Source organism: Sminthopsis crassicaudata, chromosome 3 (genome assembly GCF_048593235.1).
Source record: "Sminthopsis crassicaudata isolate SCR6 chromosome 3, ASM4859323v1, whole genome shotgun sequence".
Classification (NCBI taxonomy): domain Eukaryota; kingdom Metazoa; phylum Chordata; class Mammalia; order Dasyuromorphia; family Dasyuridae; genus Sminthopsis; species Sminthopsis crassicaudata.
The window spans coordinates 621,183,132-621,195,416 of NC_133619.1; the positions used below are offsets into that span (position 1 = coordinate 621,183,132).

General features: G+C 32.0%; 1 protein-coding gene across 16 annotated transcripts in view; it reads right to left on the bottom strand.

The window, feature by feature from the left end:
* KIF1B (kinesin family member 1B) overlaps positions 1–12,285 on the bottom strand; it is a 188,391-nt gene that overhangs the window by 78,620 nt on the left and 97,486 nt on the right. The gene's annotated exons all lie outside the window — the stretch shown is intronic.

Sequence of the window (12,285 nt, forward strand, 5' to 3'; positions counted from 1 at the left end):
ATATGAAAAAAGTTATATAGAAATTCAAAAATGAAAAATAAAAATATCACACTGTCCATTCAAATCACATTACCCATTTCCCTTAACCCCTAGGAACTTTTTAGGATAGCACAAGAAAATCATAATTTAAAAATGGCCAATCCTAATTCATTTTCCAGGCTAAAGTAAACATAGTGTATTTTATACATATACATGTATATAAATGCATATCTATTTATGGAGAAAGTAGGTAATCTTTAATTCAATTATAGTAATAAATTATTCATAATTTCAAAATAAGTGATTTACCACCTAAAAAATTAAAACTATATATCAAAAGAAATTTCATTTCTTGCCTTTCTAAAGGGAATATATTGCATGAGTTTTCTCAGCCTATGTGAAAATGTGGCACTAAACAGCTGGTTTACAGTTTCTATACTTATCCCTATCTTTCTGATTTTTAGTGAAGAAAAATTTATTCTTATTTGATGAACTTAAGAGCATATGTGGAATACCTATTAATAGTATTAAAAACAACTGAAAAAATATTTTCTAGAAAATAATTTTCTTGAAAATATATATGAATTAAATTCATGGATGATGATGATGTTGATGATGATGAATTTTAAACGGATTTGTTTCACAAATCTTATAAATACTAAACTCCAAGTCAATCCTTTAACAATGTGCAATATCTGAAAACTATTAAGAAAAACAGCATGGAATTCATAATGGCTGATATACTGCACTTGACAATTTTTTACAAACATTATTTAATTAGAGGTACAGTATTACAGATACTTATATTACCATCTACATCTTTTTTTCCCCCCCTGAGGCTGGGGTTAAGTGACTTGCCCAGGGTCACACAGCTAGGAAGTGTTAAGTGTCTGAGACCATATTTGAACGCGGGTCCTCCTGAATTTAAGGCTGGTGCTCTATCCAATGTGCCACCTAGCTACCCCCTACCATCTACATCTCAATGATGATAAAATGGTCTTAAAGAAGTTGCAACTTTCCTCTGGTCACAGAGTTCCTGAAATAGTATTCAAAAAAGGTTTTCTTGTCCAACTGTACCCATCAGAGATTATAAGAGATAGGGAGGAATTTAATGTCATTACCAATTTTATTATGTATTCTATAATTTTTGAGTTGTTTTGCTAGCTCTATATAGCTTTAAATTTGTGTATATTATTCTTTTGGTTCTGATTTTTTCATTCTGCATAATTTCACGCAAATTTTTTTCTTTGAATTCTTAATATTCATTTATGGTACATTTATGGTTCCTTTACAGATAAGGTCTTAATTTTGTCTTTTCCCAATCATTGGGAAAATAACCTGTTTCCAACTTTTTGCTATTATAATCACACTATGACCATTTTAATACATCTTTATTGTCAATTGCTTTTCTGAGTTAGAACACTGGTCCTGAAGTCAGGAGGACCCAAGTTCCAATCTCAGCTATTTGATACTTACTAGCTGTGTGACCCTGATGAGTTTCTTAATTGGGGAATTGCCTTGCCAAGAAAAAAAAAAGGAAAAAAAAAGAAGAGATATAGAGAGACCATTGGGTCAAGGAGTATGAATAATTCTTTAACTTTTTTTTTTTTTGCATAATTCTATTTCTTCTTTTTCTGAAATGGTTGAAAGAAACTACATAATGACATAAGTAGGAAAAACACCTCAGGGGCAATGTCCTTACTCAAGTCCACATGTGAAAAATTATTTCCTTTAAATCAAATGATTTAAAATGGTCAAGATCTAGATATCCTCCATTAATGGTGCAGTTGACAGCCTTGTTGATAAGAGTACAGAGCCTAATGTCAGTAAATCCTGATTCAATCCAGTTTTAGATACATTAGTTGCATGACCTGGGTACAATGGATCAGAAGTCTTTCTTTAGGTCTAATTTAAATTTACTCTTTTGATTTTTCTATCCATTATGTCTAGTTTCACCTTTTGAGACCAAGCAGAAAATTAAAACAACCAGTAGTAAACTGTCATCCCTCTTTTATCTACACTCCACCTACATTAATTTTTGATTAATCAATGACTTTTAGAAATCATATTTGCCAATTAAATGTGTGATGTGAATCTTTGGAGATTGTTTTAACTTGCATTTCTCTAATTACTGATGATAGGAGCACATTTTAAGCTTGTTAACAATTTGTAGTTTATTCTTTGGCAGAGTGTTCTTATAGTGGATCATTTCTCTACTGGGAAAAGGCTCTAAATCTTACTGATTTACTCATAAAGTCTCTGTACATTTTAGATGATGTTTTTTGTCAGATGTTTAATGCAGAAGTTTTTTTTTAAGTCCATAAATTCTTATTCTAAGCAACATTGATTTTTATCATCATACTACTGAACTAATCTGTTTTAACTTTTATACTTGTCTCTATATTAGAGCTATCAAATACTTAGTCCATGGTCATGTGGCCTAAAACATGTTACAATACAACTCTTAAAATATAAGTGGGAAATATTTTAAAATATCATGTTAATATATAGTTTTCTAAGTCATAAAGCAATCAGAGATATTCACATATGGTTTAGTGGCCCCAATTTTTAGTTGCTTTTTGACACTGTTGTTCTCTAATATGGCTACTTACAGATTCTCCATCTAGTTAGAAATATGAATCCATGTTTCTCATTTTTTGTAATGTGACCTTTTTAATTTAGATTATATATCCTGGTGAAATTTGTTGAGGAATAATGATATCAAATGCTTGTTTCAATCTCCTTTTCAGAAGCCAATTTGCCTAGCAATTCTTTTGGGCTTTAAAGGTTTTTCAAAGGTTAGACTGCTATTTATGTTTTTAAGTTTTGTTTATTAGTGAAGGGCAAACCCCTTCTTACAATTTTTTTTAAACCCTTATAATTCTGCTCTTTTGCTTTTCTCCACATTGATTTTGTGGTCTTTTTTCTGATTCTATAAAGCATTCCTTTAGCAATATAATAGTGATAGTATATAATGTGCATGATATTATCTTTATAACAATTATCTTATATCTGTATTTAAATGAATCATATACCTTGGCAGGTAAAACCCTCAACATTTAATTTATTTTATGACTAAAATATTTCTCCTAATTTGTCTTTTTCCTGGATTTTACTAAAATATTGAAAATTCAAGATTTTTATGAATTTATATTGCTAATGCACTTGAGATATATGGATTTTTTCTAATTAGCCTACTCTAATCAAATATCCTACAATCCATGAAAAACATGATTTTCTTTCTTATTGCCAATATTTATGAATTTCTTTTTTCCCCTATTAGTATAGCTAGGATTTCTCATACTGTCAAATAATAACTGTGAAAATAGGCATTCTAAGTTCACTTCTGAATTTACTGAAAATGCTTCTAATGCTTTCCCATTAAAACTAATTCTAGGGCAGCTAGGTGGCGCAGTGGATAGAGCACCAGCCTTGAATTCAGGAGGACCCAAGTTAAAATCTGATCTCTAGACACTTAACACTTCCTAGCTGTGTGACCCTGGGCAAGTCACTTAACCCCAGCCTCAGGGAAAAAACAAAAACAAAAAACTAATTCTAGCATGCTGCTATATGGTGCAGTGGATAGAGTGCTGGTCCTGAGGTCAGGAGGACCTGGGTTCAAATATGACCTCAGACATTTAATACTTCCTAGCTGTGTGACCCTGGGCAAGTCACTTAACCCCAATTGCCTCAGCAAAACAAAAAACAAACAACAACAAAAAACCCTAATTCTACTCCTATCTGTAGATAAATGCATTTAGTCAAAATTAAAATTCTTTCATTTGTTTTGTTTTTAACATGAATACAGAAGGGTTACTCTGTGTCTATAGATATAACCCAGTGGTTTTGCCAATATAAGTTGTGCTATTTACTTTCCTAATGTTGACCTACCCTTAATCATAATGATATAATGCTGTAATCTTGCTGCTTGTTTAATCATTTAAAAAAATAATTCTACAGTTATCTCTTAAGAGAGAAGCAAGCTGGTGTCCTGGATAGAATGTTAAGTTTGGGATTAAGAAGACCTGGATTCAGATCAGGCCCTTAACATTCATTATTTAGGTAACTATGGGAAAGTCACTTAATCTATGAAAAATGCTTCTCTTTTCCAGGCTCATTATCATTTTTTGGGGGGGAAACTCCTGATGTGTAAAATGAGGATAATACCAGTAAGAGCTTACTCCACAGGATTGGGGCAAGCTTAAATGATGTGATAAGTAAAAAATTTGCAAATCTCAGCTCTCTTTTCTTATTTCTCCTTTGTTTTGGGAGTCAAAACCATGTTTATCTAATAAAATCTGGCTAAGTACCTTCTTTATTTCTCAAAATAGCTTTTGTGGTACTGTCCTTTAAATACATGACAGACTATGTATAGAGGGCTGGAACTCTGGAGAAGTACACTTGAAAGTATATCAATGGAATTGATGAGATGATGGTTCTCTCGTACACATAAATGCTTAGTACTTAGGTATGGTGATGCAATAGTTCTCTAAGTTCACCCATACTAAGTATGCTGTAATGATGTAATTACAATAAGGTATATAAGGGTTAAGAAGGACTGGAAGACGGACATTCTATCTTTGACCAGCCTTGTGGTGGCTCTCATGTCTCTTGAACTAAGATCAAGACTGGGCCAGAATAAAGAATCTAGACTCTATTCTCTCTAGACTCTCATGGTGTCTATCCTGCTGAGACCAAGGTCCCTGTGAAGGACCTCCAGAAAGCTAGATGGAACATGACAAAGATGCTTGCAAATCCATTATCCTACTGATTTTTATTTTTGCATAGGAGCTCAGTTATGTTTTGCTCAGTTTCTCTGAGATTGGGTTACTTAGGTTCCCTAATTTGTGTTTTCCCTGTTACATATTTTTAGACAGTCATAATTTTATTTAAAATTTTAGTCTTGTTACCATGGATTTAAAGACAAAGATTTCTGAAGTTTCTTTATTCTTCATTTGCTAGCAATGTCCATTTCTCACTTTGCATTTTGGTAATTAAATGTTCCTCTTTGTATGATCAAATTTGCTAATGGCTTATCCACCTTTTTTTTGTCTTAAAAGAACCACTAGTTTTTTTTTTTTTATTAGTTTAAAATTTTTTAAATGCTTATTGATCCTTAAGAATTTAACATCTTTTATGTGCTTGTAGAGTTAACTTGTTTCTTATAGCTTCTTGTAAAATGGCATACTCTATTCATTTGCCCTTTCTTTTCTATTTTGTTAAATAAGTGCTAAGGAAAGTGATTTAATCCTCAAATCTACTTTAGTTATATCTCATAAATTTTCCGGACTACTATTATTCTCCTTTTTAAAAATAATTGTTAAAGCTTTGGTCTGTAACCCACTTACTTAACATAATTGTATTTTGGTCTCCATGTTGATCTTAATAGTTTGTTCTTATTTCCTTTATTGATTATAATTTTTATTGTATTATGATTTATAAAAGTTTAAGATTTCAGCCATGCCACATCTGTTTGTTAGTTTTAATACAAAAGTAGTTTTATTTAACACCTTTTAGAATGAGAAATGTTTATTGTACTAATTTCCTTTCAAAAATCTCCATATAGCTTTCAAATGTAGTTTTTCCAATATTCTGTCCAACTCTGCCTTATTTTTTAGATTTTTACACCTATCAATTGGCATTTCCTTTGGCTGAGCTATCATTTGGTACATACTATGATAATTCAGTGGATCTGTGCTCACATCAATGTTAATATTCCTTCCAATAAAGCAAATGGTGAGCGTCCTCAGTCTGTGTGATGTTTATCCATTTCCCTTTATAAATGTACTATTATATCCATCACACTGAAAGCCATTTTTTAGTTTTCTTGATGTTGTATAGATTCTAATGGATTAGGAAGATCATCTGTTTACTACTGTCCTTGAAATGTTTCTAATCTATCTTTCTTTTCCCCTTAGTCTACGGTTTTCTTATTGTATCCTTTACAACCTTTTGTCTATATAATTTCTCATTTGTAATTTGTTACAGCTTGCTCACATTCACCAAGAACTTTCCAAAAACCCTTTGAGTGATGCTGAACTTCAATTCCTCAGAAGTTGTGTTAAACCATTATTCACAGGTATACAATAACACAGCTGTTATAGATGCTAATGAATATTTTATATTTACATTATTTCATTCGCCTTTACTTATTGTACTTTTTTACTTGTCTCCCTTAATAACATCTGTATTTACAATTGTGTTCTGTGGAAGCATAATGGCCAACTCCTGACTTCTGATTCAGTTGAAATATAACTAATCTTATGCTGGACCAGGGTTCTTAACTTTTTGTATGTGAGCTTTTGCATAATCAGGATAGTGAAGCCTTTCTCAGAATATGATTTTAAATGCATATAATACAGAACAATACAAATGAAATCAATTATGCTGAAACAGTCCTCAAAAAATGTTTTTAAATTCATAGTCTCTAGTTTAGGAAATCTTGGTCTACACATTCACACTGAATGAATATGGCCTGATAATGTTTTAGCTAAATTTCATGAAAACAACAGATTGTTAGGTTTTATCTTTTAACTCTTTCTTGCCATTGTATTGGCCAGTTTAGGGTTTTAAATAGATATAGGTGCACACACACATGTATATACATATATATTTATGTTTCTATATCTACCTATCTATCTATATCACATTTGGTTTTGTCTCTATAAGATTCTTTTCAATTACACTTTTTCTCCTTATTGGCACATTAGACAGCTAAAATTGGTTCCCCTAATTCAATCTAAATCCTTTGTAACGCTACAGAAATACTTTCTGCCTTTCCATTCACTGCAAAAAAGATTCTACTTTTTACTGATTTATTTTTTGTGAATGAAGAATAGAGACCTAAAATATCATCATTAAAGGGAATTTTTCAGGTGGAAAATCACTCCATAAAAGTATTGTTATTTGTAACAGTCTTAGGAAAATGATTGGGAAATTGAGGTGTTAAGTATAAAAGTTAACTGCAACATTGCCTATATGCCGTGTTATGGTTCAAGATGATTACTTTTGCTTGGATCATTTCTTGCCACCAAATTATCTTATCAAAGCTGAAATAGGACTTTTGTGGACATGTGAATTGTTTTCTACAGACTATTCTCAAGATTCTCTCTGACAAGGAAGCCTAAGAACTTCACTTCATTTCTAAATGAATTAAATTTAAGTTACTTTTTCAATATATGGATTGGTTGTGTTGATTTTTCCCTCACTCCCTTCTTTTTCCTCTTTAAAAAGTACTATTTGGGAGTAGCTAGAGTACGAAGTGGATATAGCACTGGCCCTGAAGTCAGGAGGACTTGAGTTCAAATGCTACCTCAGACACTTGCTAGATGTATGACCCGAGCAAATCATGTAACCCATTTTGCCCCCTGAAAAACTAAACAACAACAACAAAACCCCCCACAATTTGGTGTTCTCATTCACTACAGACAGAGAAATACAAATTAACACTATAAAGTACTACCTTATAGCTATCTGATTGGCTAATATGACCAAAAAAAGGAAAATGATAAAATGTTGGAGAGGATGTGGGAAAACCAGGACATTAATGCACTGTTGGTGGAGTTGTGAACTGGTCCAACTATTCTTGAGAGTAATTTGGAACTACTGCCAAAGAATTTTAAAATTTTGCCAACTCTTTGATCCAGCAATATCACTGCTAGGTCTGTACCCAAAGAGGTCAAGGAAAAAAAAGAAAGGGACCAAAGGAAAAGGACCTATATGTACAAAAATATTTATAGTAGCTCTCTTTGTGGTGACTAAGAATTGGAAATTAAAGGAATGGCCATCAATTAAGGAATGGCTGAACAAATTGAAATATATAAAAATTATTTATAAGAAATGACAAGCAGGATGACTTTAAGAAAACCTGGAACTGACATGAGCTAATGCAAAGTGAAGTGAGCAGAACTAGGAGAATATTTTACACAGTAACAGCCCTATCATATGATAAAGAACTGTGAATAAATTAAATACCATCCAAGACCATCCAAAAGGATTCATGATGAAAATGCTATCAGCATTCACAGAAAGAATTGATATTGCCTAAACATGGATTGAATTTCCTTCCTTCCTTTCTTCCTTCCTGCCTTCTTGCACAAAATGACTGACATGGAGATGCTTTGGGGAAATAAGGCATACAATTTCAACCTCTAAATAGATAAAAAGAATATTAAAAATTGCTTCTGCATCTAATTGGGGAAGAAATAAAGTATTTTAAAGCAGTATTATTCATTAAATCAGTTCTCTAAGAAAGGGATATAATGGAGAAAATTATGATGATATAAAAAACCCAAAAGACTATTCATATATTTATATATATTTTTTTAAAAAACAAATTTAAGCTAAACCTCTGTGTGCATTTTATGTTTTGTATTTGCACTGTGATATTTTCCCCCAAAGTTTTTAGTCTATTTTTGGGATGAGATTTCCTGGAATATGACATTACAACTTCTTGCTTATATTTTTCTGGAAGATCAACAATTCTCAGATTATCTCATCAAGTTCTGTCACTGTGGTTTCTAAAGATAAGAAATATTTCCCAGTTAATTCTTTTTTTTTTTTTTTTTTTTTTTTTGCTGAGGCAATTGGGGTTAAGTGACTTGCCCAGGGTCACACAGCTAGGAAGCGTTAAGTGTCTGAGGCCAAATTTGAACGCAAGTCCCCCTGACTTCAGGACTGATGTTCTATCCACTGCACCACCTAGCTGCCCCCCCAGTTAATTCTTTAGAAAAATTTTATAATTGTTCTTCCAACCATCCATTTTAGTTGGGTTTCTTTCTTTTCTTTTTTTAGATTTTGTTCTGCTCAGATCATTCTATTCCTCAAAAGTCCAAAGGTCTATTAAGACTTTTTTTTTAATCATCTTACTATATTCTGTATTGTCTATTTTTATAGATACTAGATATTTCTTTGTATTTCTTATTCTAAATTATTGTAGAGGTTCTGCCATATTGTTATTTTGGAGGGCTAAGGAAAGAAGGAGAGATCCTACTTATTACCAAGGTCTTGTTCTTTTATTCCAGTAATTTATTTGCTTTTTTATCCCACAATACCCATAGTATAGGTAGGTACAATAAGGTCAAATAACAAATCACAAAAAGTATTCACATTATTCAAATTTGTCCTGTATGTTTCCACTGGCCTGAGACCACTGAGTTGACATAATTATAAATTCTGAGAATATGAATTTCAATACGTGGAACTACTATGGGATTCATTATTTTTAGTAATTCAGACCTTACTGTATTTTATTCATTGTATTCAGTGAGGAAGTCTTTTTGTTTATCCATTTCTTCAGTTTCTTAATTTCCCTTTCAGGTTTTTCCTATAAGGATTTCCCCCCCTCTTTAAAAAAAATTAAGTATATTTGTTTCTTTTCTTGAGGTGACATAGAAGTACAGAGTACAGTTATGACTTATTCAGCCACATACTCTAAAGTCTGTAATAAATTTACTTTTAATCATAACAATACCTAACATAATATTTTAAGGTTTATAAAACTTCATCCCAGCAACCTAGATGGTAATGATCTGCTTGAGGAAATAACTTTATTGGTTGTCCTTCATGGATGTTATGTCTATGTACACCAACATATTATGTCTTTTGTAATATATGCATATAATGTATTATGTACTATATGAGATATATTAGGTAAAGATATGCATGTACTTTATAATTATTAATAATACTTAGAAAGTGAGAAGTATAAATATTATTACCACCATTTCATTGATAAGGAAACTGAGGCTTCATGACTTGTCCAGGGCCACAGAGCTCATATATATTAGAGCCAGGGATGAAACTTGGTTTTGGAATGACAAGGAAAAGATTATATATCTTTTACATACAATGTTAATTAACTGTTGATACTTCTCTCTAATGTCCCTACAAATGTTTAGGGATAAAATAAGTAATTACTACTTTAGAAAATGGTTAAGTATTCTCATTCCTGAATCAATTAGTTGAGTAAAAAAACATTCAAAGTCTGTAAAACAAAAACTATAGAACAATGAAGAGAATCCAAATCAAGCCAAGAGAAAGAGTAATCAATGCCAGTAGCTCAGATTTCGCTGCTAATCTCAGGCAAGAACTACTTAAGTTATTTGGTTTCATTTATTATGTTTTAAAACATACTTCTATAGCTGTGGCATTCATAAATATTTAACAGAATGCCAAAAACAACATCACTCTAGTCCTTCTATGAGACATCTTCTATTAGACAGATTCAGAATTCATTAAATTCTCAGCCCTGGGTAGAAATATAACAGTAGGCTCCCAGACAGAACTGTTACGTGAGGAGACAACTAAAATGAATAGATCTCAAATTACAGAGACCCTGACATGCCAAAAGAAAGTCTAAACTACCTAGCAACCAGTGTAGAAGAGGAGTTACTTAAAATTCAGGAACAATAATGCAACAACTACAAACCACAGAAAATTAAGATAATATCCCATCAATGTGTTCAATTTCAGAATATATCAAGTTAAAACTGTGGGATTTTCCTTTCACATCATTATTTTAAAATACTACATATTATAAACATTACACACGCATTTAATTAGATTGTTTTGGGGTAAAAAAGCTTTAGGATTATGTGTGACACTTCCTCATATTTTCAACATCTCAAACAATATTTTGTATATATTGGCTGATGAAAAACATATGGAAACAATTTATGTGTTATTATTAATTGAGCTGTTTAAAAAATACTGGCCTGTATTGGTAATCAAACCCTCAACACTTATTACTATTCACTAGAATAATAATGATGTCAATGATAACGATGATGATGATAATTATGATTTTCAAAATACTTTTAGAAATATTAAATTATTTTATCTCAAATAACCCTGGTGGGCAGGTAGGTATTGCTATAACCCCCATTTTGCAAATGTGTAAACCGAGGCAGACAAAAGTGAAGTGACTCACCCAGGCTCATAAAACTAGTGAATGACTGAGGTCTACTCTGAGCCTTGATCTTCCTGACTTGTGGACCATCACTCTGCATTCTGACCATCCCACCACCTAGCTGCCTTGCCTCAGGAGAACAAAACCATTTAACAACTAAACAACCATTTCCAGAATTTTTTTTTCTATATTTAGGGAACCAAAGTCACATCAATTTTTTATATTATCATAATAATACTATCATCACATCTGCCCTTTTTTGATCTTTGATGATGTTACTACTTAAATGAACCATGTTAAATTACTGAAAACTCTATCACACTTCTGGAAGAGGGGCTTCTCATAGTCACTTTCCACAATCTAAACTTCCTCCAATCATCCCTCTGCTACCCCCTGGGATTTTCCTTTACCCTCAATTCTTTTTTTAACTTGACTGAAGTTGCCAAGATTACAAAATGACTTCAATCGCATGCCAAGTAGGACCACTGTGCCATACTGGGGGAAAAAAACCAGCTACAACTCAAGGATTCTGAGCTTTCATTTGTCAGAACTTTTATGCCAACTTCAGAAGATGGATATAAGATTAATGGTGGATTTATTTTATTTTACATGTTATACATTATTGTGAAAGGCAGTCCTCACTGTCCTAGCATTAGGAAAGAAAGTAGCCAATTATCTCCTGTCCTCTATTCTTCTTCATCTTAAAAAAAAAAAAAAGTTAAAATTATAGATTCCTTTAAAAAAAAATCACATCTGGTCTCTTGAGGTTTATTCTGTTCCCTTAATTTTATTAATACACATATCCAGAAGTTTCTTCAAATCATACTTCATGTAACTGAACTAAAGAGATCTAAAAACAAAGCTCTATTCAAGAGAGCAAGTTTTTACAAACTATAAAAACTAACCAATCCCAGAAGTGCACAGACCATTGTTGACATATTTGGGATTTAATTTACTGGCTATTCCAGCTAATCATCCAACTATTTCCTTTATATTTAAATGTGATTTTTTAAAAAAGACTTTGCTTTTCACTCCTGCCTTGGTTCTTTATACCTTGACCCTATTTACCATATAAAGTAACAAAAAGACCCTGGCAGATGAATCAGACTCCATGCAGGGATAGGAAAGAGGTTAAAACATGCAACTGTGCAGCAACATTTTCAGACACAATATATTTTTAAAAAACAAAAAAACCCAGCATAAGAAAAAAACTGAGTCAGCCCAAGAGGATAGAATTAGTAATTTCATGTGATCAAAGACAAAACCAAGGCAAACATCCACCAAGTTAAACAATTCACATCAGTTATAATAGTAAGACTACTGAGGATTCAAATCCAAAGACAACAACTACAAGAAGGAAAATCTTTCTGACCAATTTGTTACCCAGGAAAAGCCCT